This window comes from Hydra viridissima, unplaced genomic scaffold (genome assembly GCF_058129835.1).
Source record: "Hydra viridissima isolate aposymbiotic clone 2 unplaced genomic scaffold, HvirCarnegie_v1 scaffold_4, whole genome shotgun sequence".
Classification (NCBI taxonomy): Eukaryota; Metazoa; Cnidaria; class Hydrozoa; order Anthoathecata; family Hydridae; genus Hydra; species Hydra viridissima.
Genome location: NW_028324303.1, coordinates 15,878,355 through 15,905,970, shown reverse-complemented (window position 1 = coordinate 15,905,970; position 27,616 = coordinate 15,878,355). Strand labels below are relative to the sequence as shown.

Genomic DNA, 27,616 nt, shown 5'->3' with positions numbered 1-27,616 from the left:
TGGTCTTAAGGCTAATGTGCTTGTTTGAGAACCTAGTTTGCATGTTTTGTTAATTTTCTTTAAGACTATAGATTATTAGAGTGTAAGATGCTAAGCCATTTCCGCTAAAACACTCTGCATCATATTTTTGTGAACCTTGATTTATATTTCGGGTTTTTCTAACAGTTCCAATTACTGAGCAAAACGCAGATTCAAAAGCCAAAACTAGTTAAAGCAGTCATTTTATCAATAATGACAGAAAGTCAAGTTTAATTACGCTATCAAGTGGAGGTGATGAGGCTGCTTAAAGTAAACTTTTTTTTGTCACTATCCTTATATCTTACAAAGCTAGAATCAAAAAGTTTGTGTAGCATCTTTTCAATATACTGTTATGTGTTTAACAATAGGTTTATTTAACTCTCTCATACTATTTAACTTTATTATTGAACATAGAATGTACTGTAATAGGTAAAATAAAAAAATTAAAATAATAGATAGTGGCAAACAAAATGCATACATGCCTGATATTTAGAACCATATTACCTTCATTTGGGGGTAGGAGAAAGCGAACAAAGAAGAGGGAAGTTAGACACAAAATGTTTTAATTCTTACTCGGGATAATTTTATTCTCAACTAGCAGTGGTTTGGAACAGAAATGTTGGAATTTGTAAACTCGTAATAAGATCGTGGTTCAACTATTCTGAGAATGTGGGTTAAATGCCCAGGGTATAATCAAATTAAAGTATTCTAAGAGTAATTAATTTTGAATATTTTGCTATAGATGCTATTATTCACTATTTATTTGTAATTTTTATAAAAACATTATTGTATTAATGCACACTAAAGTCTTCTCTGGGGTTACTTCGCTGATATACTGGATACAAAGAAAGTATTGCTTATGTCGTCAGCTTGTCTTGCTATATCCACGTTTGCATTTGGATTCAGCTATTCATTTAGCTGGGCTTTAGTGACAAGATTGCTACAAGGCGCATCAATGGGTTAGTAAATTTACCTTAGAAATTGGCTTCAGTTATTGTGTTTAAGGTGTGTAAGAATATTATGTTTTAAGGAATATTATGCACTTTTTATTAATCTTTCACTTCTCGTGTTTTTCATTTGAATTGCTCTATAGCAATCTTCGACAATATACATTAACTGAATAGTTAAAAAACCTTCGAATGGCAAAAATGTTTATTTGAAGTTTCAATTCTTCATCGTAAGATTTGTGTAAATCTGCTAGTGCAAGTTATATTCAAATAATTTTACAGCATTTTTAATGATATTATGATAATTTTGATATTAATCTAGTCTAAATGCTCCACTGCTTTTAAAAACGTTTGAATATTCTTAATATTGGGAGTCTATTTGAAATTAAAACAATTCCAGACCTTCAAACCAACCGTATTTTGAATTGCTGTAAATGTTGATTGCAAAACAAATATATTTTGTTTACATAGCATTTAGCAATAGCTGAGCGTCAGTGTACATTTGATGATGTGTATACAGAGTATGAAAACGTGCATGCATCCGTCCGCACTTTCCTGATTGGTTGAAATTCATCACGTGATCATGACGTCATTTGTTCCAATCACATCATCGATGACGTCATTATGTCGTCACATTCATGGACGTCACAATCACGTTGTGTCGTCGTGCTTGCACGACTCCCCAACATGATTGTGACGTCCATGAATGTGACGACATAATGACGTCATCGATGATGTGATTGGAACAAATGACGTCATGATCACGTGATGAATTTCAACCAATCAGGAAAGTGCGGACGGATGCATGCACATTTGTCATACTCTATATACAAATGTGCGAATAAAGAATAGCTGAAAAATAAAAATACATCCGAAACAGCTTCCATTATAGAAAAAATGAAAAAAATGAATAAAATATGCGTTTAACAAATATATGTATAAAATATATAATAAAAAACACCGTTTAAAAACGTAATAAATACCGTGTAAAATAATGAAAAAACACCGTGTAAAATAATGAAAAAACACCGTGTAAAATAATGAAAAAAACACCGTTTTAAAAATATAACTAGTTCCCAGTCCTCAAAGACGCTAAACCGCGCATTTTTACAAATAAAGAAAAAATAAAATGTACAACAAAGTCACCTTCCTTCGACGCCATTTTGGAAAAAATTTGAGTAGAGCTTCGCCGTCCGATCTCCTTTGGGGCTTTCGCCCAAATGAGAGATTAACGTTTGCACCGGTATATATAGAGAAAACGACCCTTAAGTAAACAAACGACGGCCCTTAAGTAAACAAAACGTTGCGGGGGGTCCTAAACCGACCAATCAGATTGCAGAGAAAAGTAAACAAAAGAAAAAATTGACCAATCAGAATGCAGAGAAAAGTAAACAAAAGAAAAATTGACCAATCAGATTGCAGAGAAAAGTAAACAAAAGAAAAACCGGAGGTAAAATAGAAAATAAGACGGGTGTAATTATTAAACTTAACAGAATATATTTTTAGGGAAATTCCCTGGGAAATTCCTAGAATTATAAATTTTTTTGTTCTTCGTTCATTATTTCTAATCTAAAATATAAAGTATTATTCAATTGTTACACACATGTCCATAGAGATAAATGCATACTCATCTGCTCCGTATTCGTTGTATTCAAAACTTTCATCTAAATATTCATCATCAACATCGATAAGGTGATGAAGATTGTTATGTTTTGTAATATAAACGTGTTCGTTTTTTGAACAAAGGACAAACACAGTTCGTTCGCCATCGTGTTCAACTAAAGCGGTGGGTGAAAACGAAATAGCGTAATTATTTGTTAACCAACGCCGATCTAATTCATATTCATTTGGAATTCGAGTAATATCGAGAATCGTCGGTTTACAGTTTGTTCGATATTTTGAAAAATAGAGAACATGAACCATTTTATTGTTAATCTATAACAAAATATATAACATAATATAAATGCGTTATTGCTGGAAGAGTTGGAGTTATATCGCAATATAGAGTAAATATTATTCGTATAAATATTATTCATATTATTCGTAAAAAAATATCATTCAATGGTAAAATAAAATTCGTCTGTGTGGAAAACATAATATTCTTTTTCATTTGCTAAGTATTGCATATGAAAGTTCTGTTCGATATCGATGATCGTTTTATTTTGATCGTATTTTGTAATATACACATCTTGGTCTTTTGACAAAGTGAAATAAAGCGTGTTACATCCATAGTCGCTACATTTGGTTTTAAGTTTACCACCAGACGAAAACGAAATAACGTGTTCAGTCGTTAACCAAAAATGAATCAAATCATTTGGAAGTTGATCAATTTCGAGAAACGTGGGTTGACAGATCGTTCGATCTTTTGAAAAATGGATAACAAGAACCATTTTTTTTTATTTTCTAATCTATAAATAAAAAGAAGGTGTTAAGTAATATAAGTTGAGCAATTTAATTGAAGAAAAAAACACCGTTAAAATAGATAAAAATAATGATGCTAAATAATAAATAAAGTTTTAATATATATTACTTAATGGAATAAATTTTTTTTGAAAAAAAAATGAGCGGAAGAAGATACATGCCTCCTTATCCTTATCGTGGTAACGGATTAAAGAATAAAACAACGAAAAAAAAAGCGACAAAAAGAAAAAGACAGAGAGGAGGAGGTGAATTAGCCAACAAAGCTATTGAAATATTATCACCTCTTCCATTGGCGTTTACTGAAAGTGCTAGTAGATATTTGGTGAAGAAAGCGTTAGACAAATTATCACCTAGTAAAAAAAAATTTGTAGTGATACCAAGTTCTACAACATCAACAAACGTTTCATCGATCAATACAACGAGATATGACGATTAAAAATCCATTTAAAAGATTAAGAAGATGGTGGAAAAAGATGAAAGAGAAAAAACGAATAAATAGAATAAAACCTGTTCATTACGAATATTGGTTTATAAAAGAATAAATATTTTACAATGTATATTAAAATCGTATTTTTTGTAATCGTTTAAATGCTGTCGAATTTGCCATAGAATTAAATTTATTTTCAATTTGTTCCGATACGCCCCATAGATAGGCACAACATCTCAATCGATCGACAAAATCGGTAATGTTTACAGCTGTTTGAAGAAAAACAGCGATAGCACTTTCGATTTCTCTTTCGCCAATGTTTGTGTTTCGATCGTTGTTTGTATCGTCTAAAAGTTTAGTTATTTCCTTGAGCGGTATTAAATTTTCTTTGTCGAGCGAAAGGAGAAACAAATAATGATGCTTGCATTTCCATATGTCTTCCCATTCGTTGGTAGAGTAAGGATTAAATCGAGCATAGCAGTGGTTGCATTTTTTTTTACAGTTCATCTAAATACAATATTTAAAACCGTTTAAATACGAATAAAAACAAATATATATATCGGTATAAGCTCAAAAAAAAAGGAATTAATAATAAAATGGAGAATAATAACGAGAAAAAAAGTTGCATTAAGCAAATAATGGATATAATAAAACAAAATAAAATAACAAGTTTGATTTTGTTAATTATTATTGTATTTTTTGCGTTATATTTTGGAAAAGAAAAAGCGCAACAGCTTCAATTAGCTATCGATTGGATTGCTACGGTTTCACCTAATTTCACCATTAACAACAGTCGTATAAAACCAACACCGTATACAACAAAAAAAACAGCGTTTTATCAACGTTGCTGTCTTAACAATGAGACGAGTTTAATAAATGCGAATTGAATAACGATAAATCGATCGGATCGTCGTCATTTTCGTTTTGGTGAAGTCGTTGATGTTTACGTATGCAACTACAGCATAAAGAAATACGACAAGTGTAGCATTTTGTTGTGTAAATAGAGTTTTTTTCCATATATATTTCGCAAACAAAGCAAATTGAAAAACTTGTTTTTTTGTGTGCGTAATGTTCGTGTAACCTTTTTTTCAATTTCTTCCATTTTTTTAAATAGATCATGGCTATTTTGTTGCTTTTCTGTAATGATTCCTTTAAATCGACATCATTTTTTGGCGATTCGATATAGTGACGAATCTTTCTGCTTAATTTGTAAAACGTATCGAGTGCAACTTTTGAATTTCGTTCGACAGACGTTTTATAATCTTCATCTTTATTCTCGTCCATTACAACTCTAATTTTGCATTCGACGTCTGTCAATAGATAAAGAATTTTTTCAGCTTTTGCATTTTGCATTGTTATGTATGTACTAAAGAAATATATAAATATTTGTTAAATAAATTTTATTTTTTCATAACAACGTTAAAAATAATTTTTTCAAAATATTCTTTCCAATATATTTTCCAAAATTCGTTGCAACAACATTTGCAACAGCACAACGATTTATGTTCTTCGTTTTTATCGATTTCGATTTTTAGTTGACCAAACAACATAACTTTTTCAAAGGCGTCGTTTATTTCCTTGCTCAACGTTTTTTGTTCCATTGTAATTATATTTTAATCTAAAAAAAATTACAAAAAAACGATAGATAAATTAAATAAACATTAAATCTTTTCGATCTATTGAGGTAAATATGTGATTCCAATAAACGCGTTCATGTTTTGATATTTCATCTTCCATGGAATAACCTTTCATTCGCATCCATCTTCGTATAGTTTCGTATGATTTTTCGTATGATTTTTCTCGATCGTAATCGTAATCGATCGTATCCAAATTGTATTGACGAATGTTCAATTCTCTTCCCATTTTTTTCCAATCAATTCCAATGCGTAACGAAACAAAATTAACAAATTCTCGATATTTCATTTTTTTTTAATAACTAAAAAAACAAAAAACAACAATATTTTTATATAATTAATTTTACACCCTCTTTCAACAAAGACTCGCACATTTCTTTTCGTTTCTTTTCGTCGTTCTTCATTATTTCGGGCAAACGTTTTATAATATCGTTATCGATATCGACAGTGTTTCCTTCATCGTCATTTTGAATAATGTAAATATCTCCTCTGATCGATCTAAGGAGGGGGTAATCTTTCACGTGAACATTTCTCGGATAAGGATAAGGTTTGATTCCGTATAAAGCTGTATGATGAGGAGATAAAACGAGATATTCTTCCATCTTTGGTATTTTTCTCACGTTGGTCAATCTCGGTTTTCGCAACTCGCTTTTTGATAAATGAAGAATGCGTACCATTATTATTATGATGCTAAAAAAACAATATAAAATCAAGATAAAAATTTACACAAACAAGGATTGTCGTCAATAATCATCGATTTTCCTTCTTCGTTTCGAATTATCGCACGAGCGTGATTTTTACAATAAGATAAAGACGTTTTATCTACAACATAAACGTCGTATTTAGCAAACAATTCGTCGAGGAACGTTTTCTTTTTAATGTAAAAATCTGCAAAACATTCGTGATTTTTTAACCAATCGTTTAATTTATCGTTTGCGAGTTGTAAAAGCGTTTCTTTTTTTTCTTTTTTCCATTGTTTTTCGACTTGACAACACGTGCAATCGCAAGAAATCGGATCGATCTTTCTGAGTCGACGAATATCTTCTTTTTTTTTTCGAATGTAATGCATGAAACGATCCGTTTTCCATTCTAGCGATTTTTTTTCAAATTGTTTTTTTTCACATCGTTTGCACAAACAGTCAATCATCTGGAAAAAAACAGAGCGATTTTTTTATTAGAATTTTTTTATTTGGTTGTTATAAAAAGACAATCTTTGATTAGAGTTTAAACCCTTTTCTTTCAAAGCGTAAGGATCTACAGCGACTTGTTGTTGTTGTTGTTGTTGTAAAACCAAAGGAGGGGGTATTTTCTTTACCTGTCTTTTTTCTTCGTTATCCGTTTCAGCATTTGTTATTTTTCTTTTATTATTATTCATCTAAAATAAAACAAAATATTAATTATATATTATATTTTTTACGCAAGATATACAAGTTAGATATTTTACACAAGTTGCAAATAAAAACGTCCAATATTTCGTCCCAATCTCCGTATTCTTCTGTATTGCATTGCGAACACGTGTCGTATTCAAAATCGCGCGACTGTATCATTTCGCTTTCGCAAAACATATCTTCGTACATTTCTTGAATTTGGTTTTCGATTAGTTTCATTTGCGAGATGAGCTTTTCTTGCGCCTTTTCGTATATTTCGTTGTGCAATTCGATTTGTCGGTTAAACGAGCTTACCACCGCTTTAACAAACATCTTTTTGGGATTTTCATAATCAGATTCTTCCACCGCACGATCTAGCGTATAGTGTAGATTAAGCGGTTCGCTATCGTTAAAATAGCAAACTTTTATTTTGCGAACAAAAGAGACCGCGTTCAAAGACTCCAAAGACGGCGTTGTCGATTTCAAGGCCAAAAAATCATCGATGCGATTGAACAATTTCGTTTTCCAAATCAATTCGTTATCGTTCAATTCGATATCGATCCAAAAATACGACACTGTACAAGATACGTTTCCATCTTTGTTTATGCATTCGTCTTCAAAAGCGATACGAGTTACAGTGTGAGGATCGTTTTTATAATCAAAATCTCGAAAAGGTGGATTTTTCAATGTCGTAGCTGCACTCGGTATCAAGCCGTACTCAATCATAGTAGGTATCATTCTGTTGCTGCCAAAGTAAAACATGTCAAACATTTCATCGCGCATGCTCTTTAGTCTCGTTTCGATTCTTTCATAATCGTTTTTGAGTTTTTCGAGTTCTTCTACAAACGTTTGTTCTTTCAAGTCTATTTGTTTGCTAAAAGACGCCATCAAAGCGTTAACCAAAGTAAGACCTTGATACTTGTAATCAAATTTGTTAAGTTCGCGATCTAAAATAACGAGTTCTTTAGAATTGTGAAGATAACAAACTTTAATTTTGCGAATAATCGAAGGATCATCCTGTGGTGGTGGAGACAAGTCGTACCGATACAACTCTTCTCTCCATTCTTCATCATTCCACTCAATGTCAATCCAAAACACCTTTTGGTTACATCTTTGATCGTTGTTTTGTTCATCGTCGGGCGAATGAAAAACACATTCGTCGTATACTTCCAAACGAGTAGAAAATGTCATTTTTTTTTATTAATTTTTTTTTTACAATCTGAAAAAAAAACACATTTCATATATATTTCATGTATATTAAAAACAAACAAAAAAATTACAATGTGATATCGACAGCGTTAATTTGTTCCGCCTCGGGATAAAAAGGAGTGAAAAATTTTCTCAATCTTTCGGTGTTATCGATGCAAAATTCGATAGCTTGAATTTCTTGAACGTTAAAGTCGTCCTTCATTACTTTCTTAGCCTTCCAAGGATTGTCGTTATGTTCGCGATTCCAAACAGCGTTTTGATGAATGATGCATTCGTTGATGATTTTCATCATGATTTCTGGATTGGAAGGGTCAACGAGTTGAACGAAAAAGATATCCATTTCATCGCGAATTTCATAGGTACGTTCTTTGCCGTTGTTCATAATCATGGTTCGTTTGACAGAAGGATCGTCAATATAAAACTTTTTTTCAGCTCTGTAAAAAAGCAAGTGGTTTTCGACGCATTTTTTATATTCTAACAAAGAATACGAAGGCATACCGTTTTTGATGGTTGTCCAACGACGATCCGCTTTCAAAGGTAAATTCACTCTGATGGGTTTTTGGTAAAAAGCCGGATCGAGAGTTGTATTGACTTTGTTCAAAGTGAGAGTGTCCAGTTGAAAAATAGGAACAACATAAGCTTGAACATAACCTACTCCTCCGTTGTTAGAATCGTTGACTACCTTTTCTACGTTTGTAATCATGTAGCAAGTAGCTTCTGATAAGTTTGGATAACCAAATTTCATTTTTTTTTTTGTTTTCTTCTTCTTCTTGATGAGAGTTGTTGCTTCTTGTTCGCTTTGGTTTCGAATGATTTTTTTTATCGAAAAAACGTCGTATTTATACGGTAAATTGGTTTAAACAGGTGAATAAATAAACGGTCGCATTTACAATAAAAACAATGTTTATAGGTCAAAGTTTAAACCAATATTAACGTAACGAGATGACAATTTGTACACTTTAACAGTTACGTCAGAGATACGTCACGTATTAACAAAGGAACGATATAAACGTTTACAATAAAAACATTGTTTAAAGTTTAAAGTTTTAAATCAATATCGATATGACATCACGGAACAGCTGAACCAACAACGAAAACGTATAAAAAAGATCGATTTTTTATTCATTTTAGATCGATTTGTTTTTTTTTTAAAAATAAAAAAATAAAAAAAAAACGAGGAATAAAATGCAACAACGGCATCGAGAAGAAGAAGAAGAAGAAGAAAGTATATTTATGAAAAACGTAGATGCTAAAAAAAACGTTTTTTTAACAGGAAGCGGCGGTTGCGGTAAAAGTTACATGATTCGAAAATGCTATCGTTATTTAAAATCGATCGGAACGGAATGTCGTATGACGGCTAGCACCGGAATAGCCGCTAGCTTGTTCGAAGAAGGAATCACGTTGCATTCGTTAGGCGGGATAGGAATCGGTGACGGAAACGGGGGTTTTAAAAAACAAATGAACGAAATCGCAAAAGAAACGTGGAAAAAATTGGAAGTGCTGTTCGTCGACGAAATAAGCATGCTAGACGGAAGGTATTTCGATCGTTTAAACGGTTCGGTGAAAGCGGCGAGAGGAAACGATAAACCGTTTGGAGGAGTGCAACTGATCGTGAGCGGTGATTTTTTTCAAATATCGCCGGTAAGCGGAAATTATTGTTTTGAAAGCGAAACTTGGAAAGAAGCGAATTTTGTAAAAGTGGAATTGAAAACGTCGAGACGACAAAAAGACGAAACGTTTGCAAAAGCGCTTAGCGAAATTCGCCTCGGAACGGTGACGAGCAAAACGCTGCGTTTTTTCAATTCTCGTTACGAAGAGGAATTGCCTTTGAACGTGCCTCGACTCTATTTTAAAAACGCCGAATGCAACGTTCACAATCGATACATGTTGAGTCTGATCAAAAACGAAAAAACTCACGTGTTTACGAGCAGCGATTACAACGCTCGAGGTTATTCGTTTCAGCTGCCTCAAAAATTGGAAGTAAAAGTGGGAGCGATGGTGATGTTGGTTAAAAATTTGAACGAACGGCTGCACAACGGTTCGTTGGGAACGATAACTAAAATAGACGAACGTTGCGTGTACGTTAGATTCAACAACGAAAATCAAACGAGCGCGATCGAAAAAATCGAAGAAAGACATTACGAAGGCGAAACGGTGGTTTCTAGTCGAACAAACTATCCGCTTATTTTAGCTTATGCGATGACCGTTCACAAAGCTCAAGGTTGCACGTTTGACAAATTGGTGGTGTTTTCCTCGTTTCAGTTTGCGCCGGGACAATTGTATACAGCTTTGTCGCGCGTTAGAGATGTAAAAGGATTGTATTTAGGAAACGTAATCGGTTATCCGCAACAAAATCGCAAAGTGATGGATTTTTATAAAAACTGTTGATTTTTTTTTTAAATAAATATTGTATATTTTTTTTTTTATTTTTTCAGAAAAAAAATAAAAAAAAACAATGAAATTCAAAAGAAAAGAGTTTAAAAACGAGGACGTGTTAAACAGATTGGTGTACGAATCTAAACGCGTTTTCGTAGACAACGAAATAGTCAACGAAGCTGTTATCGACGAAGCTTCCGAAACGATCGATTCGATCGAAAAAAAAATAAACGAGACGATCAAAAGACTTTACGAAAAGACTTTTTTGGAACCGAACCGTTTGTCGTGTTTTAACAAAACGTATTACGTCGAATACAACATTACGATGGCTTATTGTTTGGGTGTGGAATTCGACGTGGACGACGAATATTATCAAATTCGTTTGCAAGACTACCAAAGTCCCGTGTATTATGTAAACGTGTTATCGTACGACATTTCGATGAAAAATCAACAAAAAAAAACGTTGGAAAAAAGCGCCGTATCGATGGGAATGAAAAGGAGCGGTTGGAGCGTGTTGTGCTTGCTTCGTTTTGAAGCGGTGTCTTATGTTCGACAGCAACAACAAGAAAAACATATGAAAGTGATGAAACAACTGACGACGATCGGCGGTTTAAAAAGAGTACATCTGATGAGCGAAGAAGAGCTAAAAATCAAAAGGGAAAAAGACAACGAAAGAAAACGAAACAAAAGACGAAAAGACAAAGAAACCTCGACCGAAGAAGAGCTGAAAATCGAAAGGGAGAAAGACAACGAAAGAAAGCGAAACAAAAGACGAAAAGACAATGAAACCTCGACCGAAGAAGAGCTGAAAATCAAAAGGGAAAAACGAAACGAAAGAGAGCGAAACAAAAGACGAAAAGTCAAAGAAGCCTCGACCGAAGAAGAGCTGAAAATCAAAAGAGAAAAACGAAACGAAAAAATACGACAAAAGAGATGCGAAAAAAACCTCGTTCTCGAAGCGCAACAAAATCGATGGGAAATTGCCGGACCGTGGCAACGCGGTGATTCCAATTCCAACGGTGCTACTTCTTCTTCTTCCGCTGCTGCCGATGCTGCTGCCGATGCTGCTGCTGTAAAGTCTCGTCGATTTTACAAGAAGAACAACGGCAACAACAACAACAAAAACAACGAGTTTGACGCGTGGAAAAAAGAACAAACATTTTTGGATTATTCGCCGTTGTTCGGAGAAGGGTTGTGTTTTTACGCCGCGATAATCGTTTCGTTAACGTTGAGCAAGGTGAACGTGGATTCGTTAGAAAAGTGGAAAGAGTTTTTAAAATCGCGTTACGAGGACGACATCGACGAAGACGGCAACATCGCGAACGGAGGCAGCGCCGACATTGAAGAAGAAAGCGAATTTTACGAACTGTTGGAAGAAGGGCTGAGCGAAAAAGAAATCGAAATTCAAAGAGCCGCGTTGGCAAAGCTCAAAAAACCGTTCGTGACTCTGGAAACTTTGCGCGAAACGTGTCTGGATTTTGCGTACGACGACTATTTTCTCGATCGCAACGTGCAAGTGTGGACGTATCGCGAAAAAAACAACAACGCGATATATTACATGAAGAGTTTCAAGAGGAAAGCGGTCAGAAAAACGAAAGCGTTTATCAAGTGCTTGTTCGAAAGTCGAAAGTGTCTTTCCGAAGAACGAGACAAGCACAAAAAGTTTTCGACCCGAGAAGAACGAGAGGCGGCAAACGTTCGTTTGCAAAACAGAAACACGTTAAAGATATTTTTGAGAGAAGAAGAAGAAGAAAGAGGAGGTGTAGAAGGAGGAGGAGGAGGAGGAGGAGAACACATGCACGCTTGTTCCATGTTGACTCTGCGACACTGTTTTTATTACGAAAAGTCGACCGCTCGTTTGCAAAAAATGCAGCAGTGCGAAAAGTGTTCGCTGTTTTTCACTCATTTGAGCAACCATTCGCCCTCGTGCGAAGGATTTTACGCCAAGACCCAGTTTGCTTTTTCCAAACACGGCTATTACGGAGAAAACGAATCTTTTTTGGGCAGCTCGAGAGTGGCTCCTCCGTTTTTCATGACGTTCGACACGGAAACGGAACTGGTGAAGAGCGCTCGCGAAAAAACGACTCCCACCACGAGAGAATTGGGTTCTCAAAAATATTTTTGTCACACGTTTTCGCTGTTTTGCACTCATCCTCCTTTGGCTCGTTCGTTGTTTGGCGAACGTCGCACGGCGGTGACTTGGTATTACGAAAACACCGAAGAGAGCATGTCTCGTTGCCCGTTGAGCAAACTGCCCGCGGAGATGAACCATCCTTGGTTGAGACTCGAACGACGAGCCGCGTTCGAAGAGTGTCTTTACGAAAAAGGAGGCGACTTTTCCGATTTGAGATGTTTCGACATGGTGACGATCGCCAAGAGCGTGCAGCGATACATGATCGAGGTGTTGAAACCGCTTCACACCGAGCTGAGATTGAGCGCCGAAGAACGACGATCGCTGCGGAACGACGAAAAGCTAAACAAGCGTTGCACCGTCTGCAGACAAGAACTGGATTTGAACGTTCGTCGAAAGAAATCGCCTCTGTTTCCCGCTCCCGTTCCCGTTCCCGCTGGCGATGAAGGCGCTGCTGATGTCTTGGGATCAGAGGCGGCGGCGGGGGCGGCGGCGGCGGCATGGGGCCAGCAGGCCCCACCTCCGGGTCGCTTCGCGACCCGGAGGCGGATTCGTCGATCGACGTTCCCAGCTCCGCCATCGACCCCGCTAGCAACGTTATCAAAAGAGAAAACGTCAAACGATGGTTGTTTAAAGGCGTGACTCGCATGGACATGACAAACGATCTGCTGATAAACACGCAAAAATGGTTGGTGGGCAAAGATTACGAATCGACGAAAGAGTTTTTGTTCGAGCCGGCGCGATTGTATCGTTGTTTGTGCGTGTTGGAAGAGTGTTTCGAAGAAAAAGCCGACGCTACGGACAGAGAGGTGTTCGATCTCGAACTGTTCAGCGAACCCGAACCCGAAAAAACGTGGAACCTTTTGATGCCGTTTTACGAACGGATGACCAACGAACGTCTCACGGCAGACGGCGGCTGCGGCGGTGGCGAAGAGTTTCGACAAAGGCTGAAGACGATTTACGAAAGCTTGAAAAAAAGAAGACACCCTTGGATCGAAATGGTAAAAGCGTACGGCGATTCGCGACCCGAATACGACGTGTTTTTCAACGTGATGCTGAGCAAAGCTTATCAACTGTGCGGCGACGGTAGAAAACCGGGAACGAGAGAAATATTGTACGGCGGTAACGAAGCGTTGAGCAAAGCGTACGCCGCGCAACACGAAAAGCTAATGAGATTGTTCGAAGATCACGTGGTGGTGGATCACTGTCATTGGACGGGAAAAACGATCGGTTTGGCTCACAACAGCTGCAACATGAGTTACGGCGCTCGAATCGAACTGGATCCCGTTATAAACGTGTACGCTCACAATTCGTGGTTTGACAATCAAGTGTTGAACTTGAACTGTTCGTTTGGCAATTGTTTTAGCTTTTTTAAAATGCCTCGCGGCGGTGACGAAGAAGAAAACGATGAAAATCGAAACGACGACAAAAAAGAAGAAGAAAAAGAAGAAGAAAAATACAAAGAGACGTGTCGACACGTGTCGTTGGAAGACAAACTGTTTGCGATCGCCAAGAGCTCTTCGAAAATCGCGCTTTATTCGTTTGACAACGCGGTGCGAGTGTTGGACAGTTTAAAAATATTGAACCAATCGTTGGATTCTGCCACTTCCATGCTCGGAGAAACGCTGCAAGCCGAAGTGCGAGAAAACATGATGGCGTTTTTGAAAGAAGAAAACCTTTTTGCGAACCTCGATTTGAACGAAAACGAAACGAAAGAACTGCGCTCGTTGTTGAACAAAAAAACGGTGTTTCCCTATCAACACATTAACGACGAACGTTTGGATTTCGAATACGAACGCTGTCCGTCGATAGAAACGTTTGCAGAAAACCATTTGAGCAAAAGCAAAACGAAAGAAGACGAAATGAAAAGAATAGAACCCGCTTACGCCAACGCGAAACGAATGTGGGAGCTGTTAAAGTTGAAAACGTTGAGACCTCTGTTGAAATTGTACGCCGCGATGGACACTACGAGTTTGGGAGCCGTGTTGATCGATTTTGACAACAAGATGTTCGAAAACACGGGTTATCACATGATGAAGGTGGTTTCCGTTTTTAAATTTGCCAGCCTGTTCAATTCTGTCAACTCCGGAATATCCATTCGTTTTCCTCAATCGCTCGAACATCACGAAACGATCGAAAAAATGCTCAAAGGCGGAATGGCGACCAACGGAATATGCAAATACGCGGCCGACACGGACGATTATCCGATCGCCAAACTGCCTTCGTATCGACAATGCATAAAAATGTACGACGAAAACGGACAATACGCTCGAGCGCAGTTGCAACCTTTGATATTTCAAGCGGGCGAAATGGATTATTCGTGCGCGACGTTGGAACAAATAAAAGCGAAATACGGCGATTTTTCTCAAAACGGATTCGGCAAAACGTGTTTGGTGTACGCCAACGTGGAGATGAAAGAAGAATACCAAGACGCGATGGGAGGTTATTCGCCCATGATCGAAAAACGCGAAACCGTTCCCGAAGAACTGAGTCCTTACGAAATCGAAAGAACGAGAAAAAAGTTGAGAAACGGAACGTACACGTTGCCTTTGAACAAAACGCCCAAGTTGGTTTTTCGTTTGTCGGCGCACGACACGGTGGAATATTTTCCGTGCTTGTTGGACTTGATAGAACGTTGGGGTTGTCGATTGAACAAAATTTATTACGTGGTGCCGTGTTGGACTTTTCCGTTGGCGAGAGACATGGTGAAAAACAACATCGCTCGCAGACAAGAAGCTATTTTGCGAGGAGACAAGATTACGGCCGAAAATTGCAAGCTTTGCACCAACGGACATTACGGTTGGCTTTGTCAAGACGCCGCTAAACACAACACTAGCATGCACGTGAACCATCAAGAAAAAACGTTGCAACGAACGATAGCTCGCACGCGAAGAGTGATCGAAATGCTGTGCGACGATAGCGAAGGATTTGCAACGGAAGAAGCGACGGAAATGATCGACCCGCGATTTTTGTATTTGTTCGTAGACGACAGCGGCAATTTGATTCGCGAGCCTGTCGAAAAATACAAGTTGGACACTTTTGCTCATCGCGTGCGTTTAGACGGAACGTACGTTACTCCCGATTATACTTACGACGATTATTACAAAGAATATTTGAGAGAATGCCTCGTTCGCGACAGCAAATCGATCGTTTGTTTGGCTCCGCCTTATCGTCGCAGCGGCAGCGGTGACGGTGAAGAAGAAAAACACGTGTTGGAATGGGTGTTTGGAGAAGAAGACGACAATTTGAACGAATGCGTTTTTTTGGTCGTTCGCGAAAAGAGAAAACAAAAAATGAAGTCTTTGAGATTGACAGCCGCTACCGTTTTGTCGTTGGCCAAAAATCAAATCAATCGTTTTCGTTGGAGTTTTCAACAAGCGTTGCCCGAATGCGACGTTCAATTGTTGTTGGCCGATACGGATTCGTACGGTGTGGCCGTTAACCATTATTCGTACGATAACGATGCAGAACGATTTAGAGATTATATAGACAGACGTCTTTACGAAAATCCCGATACTAGACGATGGTTAGACTACAGCAATTTGGACAAGAACGATTATCGTTACGACGACAGTCATGCCAAAGAAGCCGATTATTTTCAAGAAGAAGTGCCTTCGCCGTGGTACATACAAGAAGCTGTAGCTTTAGCTCCCAAGTGTTATTCTTTAAAAAAAATCAATTTTAAAACTCGCGACAAAAACGAAAAAATTACGGCCAAAGGCATGAACAAAACGGCGCTTTGTTTCAAAGATTACGTTTGTAAAATCGACGACGATGACGACGGTGTGGAAAAAACAAAAAGAGTGTTGCAAAATCGCATGCAAAGCAGCGTAAACGGAATTCGCATTATAGAAAACACGCTCAACTTTGCTAAAAACATCAACAGCAAACTTTACATTTTTAACGACGGCGTGATGGGAGAAATACGCGATCATTATCGTTTAAAACCCGTTCGAGATTTGAACAAGAGTTGCAAAGGCGATATGCAAAAAATGTGTAGCGACGACCACATTGCAACGTTGAAAGAGTGCGAAGAAAAGATCGTAAACGAATGGTTAGTTTATTGAAATAGACGCGCGATGATCGAACAACACACCCTTCCCCATTTTAAAAGAAACAAACGTTTGTAAAAAAAAAAAAAAAAGAATATAAAGAGAAACATTGTTATTAAATTTTTTTTATTTTTATATGACGACGTGTGTAATGTATATTATTTAAAAAAAAAAAAAAAAAAAATGATGAACGAAATGACTCATGAAATGATTCGCAGAATAAAAGAAAGAGAAAAATATTTTGAAAATCAACAAAACGAAAAAGACGATCAACAACAACAACAACAACAGCAACGTCAACAAGAAGACGAAAACGAAGAAGATGATCGACAACAACAACAACAACAACAACAACAAGAAGAAGATGATGAAGAAGAAGAAGAAGAAAACGATAAAAAAAAAAAAGATTTTTTGTTTCGTTTGTTAAAAGAGAAAGGTTTTGAACCGTGTTATACCGAACGAAGCGATGGCGGATCGTTAGAAAAGAAACAAAAGGCAAAACATCTCATATTCGAACCTCGTTTAGACGTTTATCCTGAAAACGCCATTTTGTTGGGTCCTACCAATTGTGGAAAAACGACTTTGGCTTTGAACCTGATCAAATCCGGTAAATATCCTCACGCGGAATTGCTTTTTGTTTTGCAAAGCAGACAAACTTCGCCCTCGCAACTCGAAGCTTGGCGTTCCATTGTGAGTTCCGATTACAATCGCATTCGAGCCGTATATTTGACCATCATAGACAGCGTGGAACGATTGGATCAAGAAATACTGCGCGTTTCTTCTTTGAGCTTGGAAGCGTTCGGCGTGCAAAACAACAAAAAAAGACACATCAAAACGTTGATTCTTTTTGACGATATAAGCCCTTTGTGTGTAAAAAGCGAACAATATTTAACGCTATGCTCTAGCGGTTCGCATCACGGTTTAGGCACCATGACCGTATTTCATAGCGTTCCCAATCATTCGATTCATTGGCAAAATTTACAAGTTCATTACAAATTGGTCATCGCGTTTAACGCGTGTTCTGCTATTCACGCCATGTTTCGTAACGAGTTTCCGTCTGGCGGAAGCAGATTGAAACATCCCATAGTCGATTTGTTAGACGATAAAACAAAAGAGGGAAAACATTTGGCTTTTTTTCGAAAAAATAGCAGCGCGGCTCGATTGAGAAGTTCGTTAGACAATCCCGCACGACAAGAAGTGTTTGTGCCTGTAGACGCTTAAGGCGAATGCGATTTCGATTATTCGAGCATGAGCGTCGCTAAAAAACTAGTATCGTTTCAAGCTTTTCCGTACGTCAAAGTTAAAGATCGCAATCAACATTTTTATTTAAAATCGTGTTATAACGAACCCCCGGAATTAAAAAGATCTAACCCCCCGATTGTCGATGAAAAAAAACGTATAAAAGCGTGCAACGAGGACGAAACGATTCTTTTTCAAAAACGACAGCAACAACGACAAGAAAGAAAAGAAAGAAAAAGAAGATCGTTAATCAAACGAGCAAACGCTTTGCTCAAACGAATAAAACGAAACGAAGATGACGATGACGACGATGATGAGCAATAGTTTGAAACAAGATTACGATAACGATAATTGGTTGACGGAAATTGTGCAAGAAAAAGAAAAAACAAACATTTTCGAACAAACGTACGACGAATTATGGTTTGAAGAATTAAACGCTTATTTATCGTTAAAAGAGGAAGAACAACAACAACGGCGTTCGATCGAACAAATCGACAAAAAAAAATTAAAAAGACAAAACACGAGAATCAAACTCAAATTGAGAGCCATGTATCATATACCGAACATGAAACAACGTAAAGATTTCGATCGAAACGAAATTGAAATTTTGTTGTTGCACATGATAAAACATTACAATCCTGTTCAGTTTGGCAAATGCGAATTGATGAGCGAAGAAGAAAAACAAATGTTTGCTAAATGTTTTAAAGAAAACGTCGCATCGTCGATAAAAGAATTTATAAAAATACATTTGTATCCGTATCCCGACGAATACGCGTTTTCTGGAAGGAAACAAAAGGAAAAAAACGAATCGATAAAAGCGTTTGTTTGCGAAAACATAACGGCGTTAAAAGAGTATTTCAATTCGAACAATTTCCATAAATACTTGCAACAAATAAACGTTCACGCAACCAAGTACATGTCGTGTCTTACGAAGAAAAAAAAAACTTGCATTATAGATTTGTTAAGATTAAAATTTGATATCGATTATATGAAATAAAAAAAAAAAAAAAAAATGAACTTAAATTCCGTTTTTGATTTGTTAAAAAACATGAGAGAAAACGTCTGGCAAAGACAGCGTCTTTTTGTGAAAGATGCGGATGCTAACGATAACGATAAAGATGAAGTGGAAAATAACGACGAAGATCGAGATAGAAAACGAGAGGAAAATCAAATCGCGTTTGAAAATTTACCTTCAAAACTTTTGTTTCAAAATTTAAACCAAGATTCTTTTACTTATCGCATGAGAAACGAACAAGAATACAATCGCATGGCGCTGTCAGACATGAAATTGCAAAACGTCATGCAAAACGAAACCGTAGCCGTAACCGATAACGCTTTATGGGAAACGTGGGAACAAACGGGAAGAAACGGCAGTTTGTTTGGTCAACTTGTAAAACGCAATTACACCAACGCGTTTTCGGATCGTGTGAGACAAATGGAATTGTCTCGTTTGCTTCGTTCGCAAAGAGGTACGAATTATCGTTTAACGAGTTCGAGCTTGAGCGGTATAAGCGAGACCGTGTCGAATTATTCACCTTCTGCGCAAAAAAAAATGCGTGTAGAAGAAGAAGAAGAAAAAACAAAATACGTCGAACAAATGCACAAAGACGAATATTTGTTACGTTTTTGCCAATTTAAAGGTCGTTTGACGTTTCCCGACTCGTCGTCTTACGAACACGAATACGAACGTGTGTTTTTAAAACGAATGTGTCAAACTCCGGTCACTATAGGATGGGACGATTTATACAGCTTCACCATGGAAGTGCGACATCGCAAAGAAATAACTCTACCTCAATTAAACGATTTAAATATTTTCATCGTATACGGCAACAGCGTGCGAAAGACAAACGAAAATTTAAAAAAGCTATACGATCATCTTACAAACAAAAACAAACCAAACGAAATTAAACTCGAAGACAGAGATAAAATTTCGTTCTATCAAAACGTGATTCGTTCGGTAACGGGAGGAATATCGCTTGTCGACGATTCGTTTCCGTTTTCGAAAATATGGAAGATGGAAATAAAAGCCGACAACGTTAACTTTAAAAAAACCAACGTCGAACTGGAACACGTCACAGTGCAAAGAGATTTACAAGACGATCCTTATTATCCTATCATGAGCGGTTTGCTCGAAAAATCGTGGCTCGGCGAATCTCCTACTCTAACGGGAACAATAGCCAAACGCTTTTTTGACAACGTAAAAACGAATTTGATAAAATGGGAAAAAACGTTATTATGTCGTTACGCCAAATTTGATTATCAATCGAAAGAGTTAACAACGGCAATGAGCGAATTCCTAAAAAAGCAACACGAATACGTTATAAAAGAAACCGCACCGCTGTTAAAGGCTATCGAGGATTTTTCGGGTTTTGCAAAGGAAAACGAATGGGACGAATTTTTACCGTTGATTTATCAGAGTTTTGTATTTAAAAAAGAGTTACCGTTTAGAACCGACGATGATGTGGTCGGGGTGTTTCAAACGTATCATGCGAACGTGACGAAGGAGGATCTCGTTGATAGGTTTTTGCTCAATTTTAACGCTTATTTATGCGAAACAACACACGGAATATTTGACGTGTTTGCTCGTTTCATCATGTTTTTGGTAATGGGTTCTGTTTTGACTTCCAAAACAAAAAATTTGCCTATTTATTTGTCGGCTTTTTTTAAATTGTTCGGAAACGATTCGATCGACAACGAAAGAAATTATATAAAATATATTTTTGAAGAATTATTGATCGAAAAGGTGAAATTGCTAATTCAACCAATATCATACAACACTCGATCGCACGATCATGACAACACTGACTAACGTGCAAGACCTCGTGGAACGATGGAAAACAAACATTAAAAGCAAACTGTTTATTTTAACCCGACGAGATAAAATTTATCGTTACTTGAGCGATGTGAAACAAATTAAAAACGAAACAGACGAAAAATTGATTGTTTTGTTGAACGATGTATTAAAAACGCAAAACGAATTTGTTTCGCTCAAAGAATTGTTAAAGGCTTGGTCGACAACGAAAAAAATAAAAACCAAAACCGATTTTGATAAAAGCGAAGCTCCGAGAGAACCGTATTCGTACGAAACAGACATGAACAGGTATAACGAACCTAGAACGTATTTTCATGCCGATTTGGCAGATATGAGAACGTTTAACGTCGACAGGAGAATATTTAGACCTAAATATTGTTTGGTAATGATCGATGGCGTTTCGAGAAAGATATATTTGCGAAGCTGTCTAAACAAAAAACCTTCTACAGTTACAAAAGCTTTTGAAAACATGTTTGAAGGAATAGAAAGAGTGTTTGGCAAACGCGTTCATTTGCAAACAGATAAAGGAGGAGAATTTTTCAATTCTCAATTTAAAAATTGGTGCAAAAAAAACGACGTCGTTCATTTTTCAAGCAGGACGGGTCATGCGTACCGTGCGGAAAGAGCTATTTATACTTTAAAGACTTTAGTAAGACGATTAAAAATGAGCGAACAGCTTAGCGTAAAAAAAAATTGGGACGCGTATATTGAAGAATTGCAAGACGTCATCAATTCTACTCCTTGTTCGTATAGCGGTTTCTCGCCTGTTCAATTAGATGCAAACACCGACGAAAGTAAAATAATGCGAATGAAAGATCGCGTATCGGCGCAAAAAAAGAGAAAAGCCCAATGGAAATACAACAATACGACTAGAATAGAAAAAGAAAAGAAACCGATTTTAAAACCGTTATCCGTGGGAACGTTATGTTATCGAAGACAAACAAAAGCTCTCGATCGAGACACGTTTAGCAAACCTTCTACGAGAACCGAATCGTATTGGAACAGAAACGATGTTTACAAAATAACCAAAGTAGCGACAGACAAAAATCAATTGGATAATTTTTACGCTCCTACTCATCGCTATTTTATCGAACACACGATTGATAAAAGAAAATACCTCGTTCGCAGAGAAGATTTATACCCCATTACATTAAACGATGAAGACCGTTATTTTGACAGCTATGAAGATTATAAAAAGAATTATCTTAATCGCATAGAACTTTAGAACAAAAAAAAAATGTCTACTTATACTATGTTTCGCACTTATCGAGGAGGTAACAACGAAAGAAAATACATGAAAGAATATCGAGGATCTGGTTTAAAAAAAAAACAAAAGAAAATTCGAAAAATCGTTCATCGCGCTATCAATAACGAAATGAAAAAATACAAAAAAAGAAAACAACGCGGCGGACTACCTGTTGCTTTACCGTTGCTTGGCGGAGCCTTATTAGGACGATATATTTATAAAAAAATCAAATCTAAAATGTAATAAAAAATATATATTGTTAATAAATGAAATACATTGTTTTAATTATCAATCAATTTCCATTGGTTCTTCTTGATTTTCTTCTTGTTTTATATTTTTTGATATATTTTTTTGTTCGATTTCCAACGGTTCATCGATTTCCATTGGTTCCTCTTCGTTATTTTCTAAAACTCATCATAAAAAAAATCATAAATATTATTGCAATATATTTCGTAATTTAAATAAATCTTCCATACAATATTGAGTTAAATAATAATTAAAAGTCATTATTTCAACAGATGGACAATGGATTATTTCGCCATCGTCAATATGTCCACCACATTGTCCATATTTAAATGGTGATGATATATGTTCAAATTTAGGCACGCCTAACAATTCAATGTTATAAGATAATATATTGTTTTTTTCGCAAAACCGTTTCTCGTGTATTCCACCTTTATACAATACTACATCGTTTTTACCGATATGTTTCATTAAAAAATCATTCACGTCTTTACACGACATTACTTTGGTTGATGCGAATAACGATTTGTTTTCGATTAACAAACTTTCTTTTGGATAATATGGTAATTTGTGAACAAATTTGCAACAATATTCAAACGCGTTTCGATATTTAGATGCGAGATGATCGTAATCTAGACACGGAATAGCGTGAATATTCAACATGTATCCAAAAGGATCGCACATTCTTGTTAATGATACTTCTCTTGTGCATATGTGATTTTTTGTTATTTGAATACTTTCTATGTCCATCAACCACCATCTTCTTCGCAGTTCTACTTTTAAAAAAAAAAATGTATTATTTTCGTTTAGTCAAAACCCACTTTACAATTCTTTTTCCAACCCTATTTAATTTATTATTCATCGCATTGTTGGTATATCTCGAATTTGTTTTTCGTTTGCAAAATTTCAATTTTTTACATTCAATTTTTCTTTTTCCAAATTTTTTTCTACTCCATTTTTTTTTATGTTTTTTTACCGGCAAAGAATTATTAACCGGTACCGAAGAAACTATTTTAAAATCAACATCATCATCATCGTCATCATCCGCCATCATAATTCGCCTCGGTTTATACTTTATAATAGCCATTTTTTAATATTTTTTTTCATATTATTTTCTTCCATTATATACTATTTTAAAAAAGGTTGAATATGAATTAATATAGTGTCAAAATAAAAAAAATAAACGCTTACCTTTATTCATTTGTTCTGTCACATTCTCATAAATGGTGCGCATCATTTTTATATGTAAATATATTATTTATACTAGAAAAAAGGATAAATAGATTATATAACAATATGGTGACAAACAAAGCGTTACACGATTATTTTACTTCGGAACCGTTATTTAACGATTATTATTTGGGTGTATATTCGTTGGATGAAATACAAAATGCATTCGATTATTCGTATTTGAGTAAAAAATTTAACAGAAAAGGTTGCTTTATTATATATAACAGCGATCCGTCATATAAAAAAGGTGAACATTGGCGAATGTTAATGAGAATAGATAAAGATCATCTGTTTTGTTTCGATAGCTTCGGTAAACAAAGTTTCGATCATCAAATTCCTTTGTCTTTTTTAACTTGCAACGCACTTTTTGAAAATGCGAGTTTGATAAATACAAACTCCTACATCGATAGTTTATCTGTTAATTACAACGAAATCGACACGACTTTGCGAGATTCTAAAAAAGATTTAAAAGCAAACACGCAATTTTATTATTTTTCACAATTTATCAAATGCTATTCGTTGGAAAACAACATACAAAATCTTACCATTTCGTACAATCGATTGATTTATCAAAAATACAACACTGTTTTATGTGGCGGTTGGTGTGCTTATTTTGCTTCGCTTTTCTTTCAACATTTTGAAAAAATCAAACAAAATATTGACCTGTCTTATTTCAAACAAATATTGGCTTCACACTTTCAAGAAAACACCGTTTTTGATCAACGTTTAATTTTTCAATTTAAAAACTTTATTAGAAATGTTTTTTTAAATTACTGCGACGTAATAGCTAAACGTGCTTTTTTACACGATATAGAAGATAAAGAAGAAGAAATGTACTTACTCGATTCACCGTCATCGTCTTCTGACTTCAACCCTGTTCGCGTTTTTCAAAACGAAGTTAATATTTTACAACACAACGAAAACAAAGCTTTACTTAAACATTTTGATTGGTTAAGAACAGAACAAAACATTCAAAACTCGACGTTTTTACATGAAAACGATTTAAACAAATTACCGTACTATTGGTTAAACGATTCGATCAACACTTTAAAAGAAAACGAAAAAATGATTTCGTTACAAAAAAGATTAATAGATATAGCAAGAGAAAATGACGTTTCAAAAGAAGATAAACAATTATTAACATTGTTATAACTTTTTACATTATTTTTTTATTGTCTTCATGAGTCTGTTTTCTTTTTTTAATACAAATACATTTTTTTTCAGTTTAGCCAGAGTGATTTTATATTGTTCGTTTTTATCAATAAGATTTTCGTTTTCGCATAACAAATCTGTCATTTCTTTATTCAACAAATACCTTTCGTATTTCAACGACTTTATTTTCTTCTTCAATCGTTTTATTTTCTTGATCAATTCATCACCACTTAATAACGTATTCATTTTTTTTATCTAAAAAAACGTTACAAAAAAATTATATATCATCAAATTCAAATTGTCGCCAATCAAAATCATTTCTCCACTGATGCTCCTCTTGACAATTTTCACTATTACATATATTTATTTTACAACATTCGCATTTATATACAATATTGTCTTTTTTTAACCACACTTCTTCGCATAATTCGCATTGCATAATATCTTTTATCTCATTCTTAATCAATTTACGATATCGCTCTACAGTTTTAACTTTATCTTCTATAATCGACTTGGAACATACACAAACATTATTATTTTGCATCTAAAAAAAAATTTTCTTATATTCGATATCAATATCGCAAAAACAAAATATATTAACACATTTACAACGTTTTATCATTACATTTTCAAATAGCTTTGTTACTTTAGTCTCTTTATCGTTTGTTTCTTGAGTAACGTTTCCAATTTCTTTAATAACATTTGATTTTTTCATATCATCGAATACGTCATCATTCTTTTCATCAACGTTACTTTTTCGTTTTCGTACTTTTTCGTATATTTCCATTTTGTTTGTATCCATGTTATTAATCGTTTATCGAATGTTATCAACTAAACTTTATCATCGTTTATATAGATTTCGTTTGTTATTTCACCTGTTTTTTTATTATTTGTTCCCAACCAATACCATCGCTTTAATATTGTACACATTCTATTTGTGTCTAATCAATATTATTTATTGCTACCCTTAACAACATCGATTTCTTTATTCACCTGTTTATTACGTCACTTTTCTTTTGCAGGCATTTTATTTGTTCCTAATCAATATTATTCATTGTTACTATTAACAACATCGATTGTTATTGCTAACATTTTATTTATTGATTCACCTGTTACATTGTTACTAAAATATAAATTACATGATTTTTTTCATTTTATTCTATATCTAACGTGAATCTAACGAAACAAATATCAAAAAAAAATGACTCTTTTATGTTACACTTCGTTTTTGGAAAAATATATATCAGAGTTAAACGAAACGCATTTATTAAATAACAACATTAATGTCAAACTTACATCGGATATGAAAGTTGAAAAAATTGAAAAGGCGTTCTCGCTTACAATTAAAGCTGATGCGATTTTAAATTGGGTGCATAATAAAATTGTTAAAATAGAGGATAAGCTGGTTCGATTGCGAAACTTAATCAATAGTGGATTGTTAGATGAAGAAGAAGACTTGAAAAAATATACAGATAAACAAAGAGGATATTTTGATTTTGAGCATCAATTAAGAAATGGAATGTTTTCGACAGATCAACGAACATTATTTCATTATAATCTAACGTCACACTCGATGAAATATGCTGCTATTTTTAAACAAACGAGAAAAAGAAAATACAACGAAAACGAATAATACTTTTTTTTGTAAGATATATTCTTTTTTTTATTAAAATTACATTTTTATTTATTATTCTCAATTATTGCTTTTACACCTTGACCAACACCAGCGCTTACCGCTCCACTTGCTGCCGCTTTTGCTGTTCCAATTGCAATCGCTCCTGCTTTAGCCGCTAAAGCCGCTTTTGTAGCGATAGCTGCTGCCGCTGCTGCTTTACCTGCAACTGCTGCTTTAGCCGCAATGGCCGCTATAATCGGTGCAATAAGAAAAGGTAATCCTCCTCTTTGCATGTTTCTTCTTCTTCTTCGTTTTTTATATCTTTTTTGATTTAATATTTGTTTTTTTCGTGTAAATTTATCTCGAGAATTGTTAATCATCGTTCTTATATTAATTGACTTCTTCGTGCTACTGCCCAATCTAATGCTTTTTTTCCATATGTTGAAGATAAAAACTGATCACCAGCAATCTTTCCCAATCGAATAAGTTTTTGAATTTTTTCACCTCTCCCTCGTTGTTTTCTGTTTTTATTTCTACGTACTCGTCGACGTCGTCGATACATTATTATAGTTGTTTTTTATATTTTTTTTCCGTTTTATATAATAAATTAATCAAAAAATATCGTCTTTTAACTGGCTTTTAACGAATTAGGTGAATATGTTATTTCTTCGTGTAACCCCGTTCCATTTTGAATATATTCCGTCGGCACATACACGCCAATTGTTACTTGTCCGGTGAAATTTTCATGAAATTTTAACGTAATTTGAAAAGCACTACTTCCTGTCATAATTTGAGGAGGAGCATTTTGAACAGAATTATAATCACTCGTCATATCAAACACTAATGGTTGATCGTAATTGTATTCTGGATTAAAATATTCACGCATGCTTGGAATAAAAGTATCGTTTTGATCGTGATAAGCAGATACTAAATTATCGATATTCGATGTAGAAGAAAGTCCGCCATTGTGCCAACTTGCATACATACGATACACTTGACAACGAGTTAAAAAATCTCTCATATCGAATTGAATCACATCACCCGGATTACTATCATAACTTCGTCTACAATTTGAAAACGTTACTTGCGATATAACTGCTGTCGAAATATCACGCAATGTCATACAATTTTTATTTTGATGTTCCAATTGATCTTTTCGATAACAAGAAATAATAATAGTATTTCCCAACCAATTGGAAACTTTATTATTACCCATGTCAATAGTAAACTCGTTTCTATTATTAACAACATTATCAATTGTTTCTAAATGCTGCATACGAAATAATGTATAAGGTTTATCTGGAGTAGACATCATCAAAGCCGTTTTTTCTACAACCAACGTAGGATTTATTTTGTGATTTAGCATATATAAACACGGATCTTCTATTTTTAAACCGATATTAGCCAAACTTGCAACTTGCGCATCAGTAACAGGAAATATATGTTCCAACAATTTTTCATATTTATTTTCAAGATGTATTTCCAATGCAAATTTCT

At 35.2% G+C, this 27,616-nt stretch overlaps 1 pseudogene; it reads left to right on the top strand.

The window, feature by feature from the left end:
• The window catches only part of LOC149890120 (uncharacterized), a 70,980-nt pseudogene that overhangs the window by 19,007 nt on the left and 24,357 nt on the right, over window positions 1–27,616 (top strand).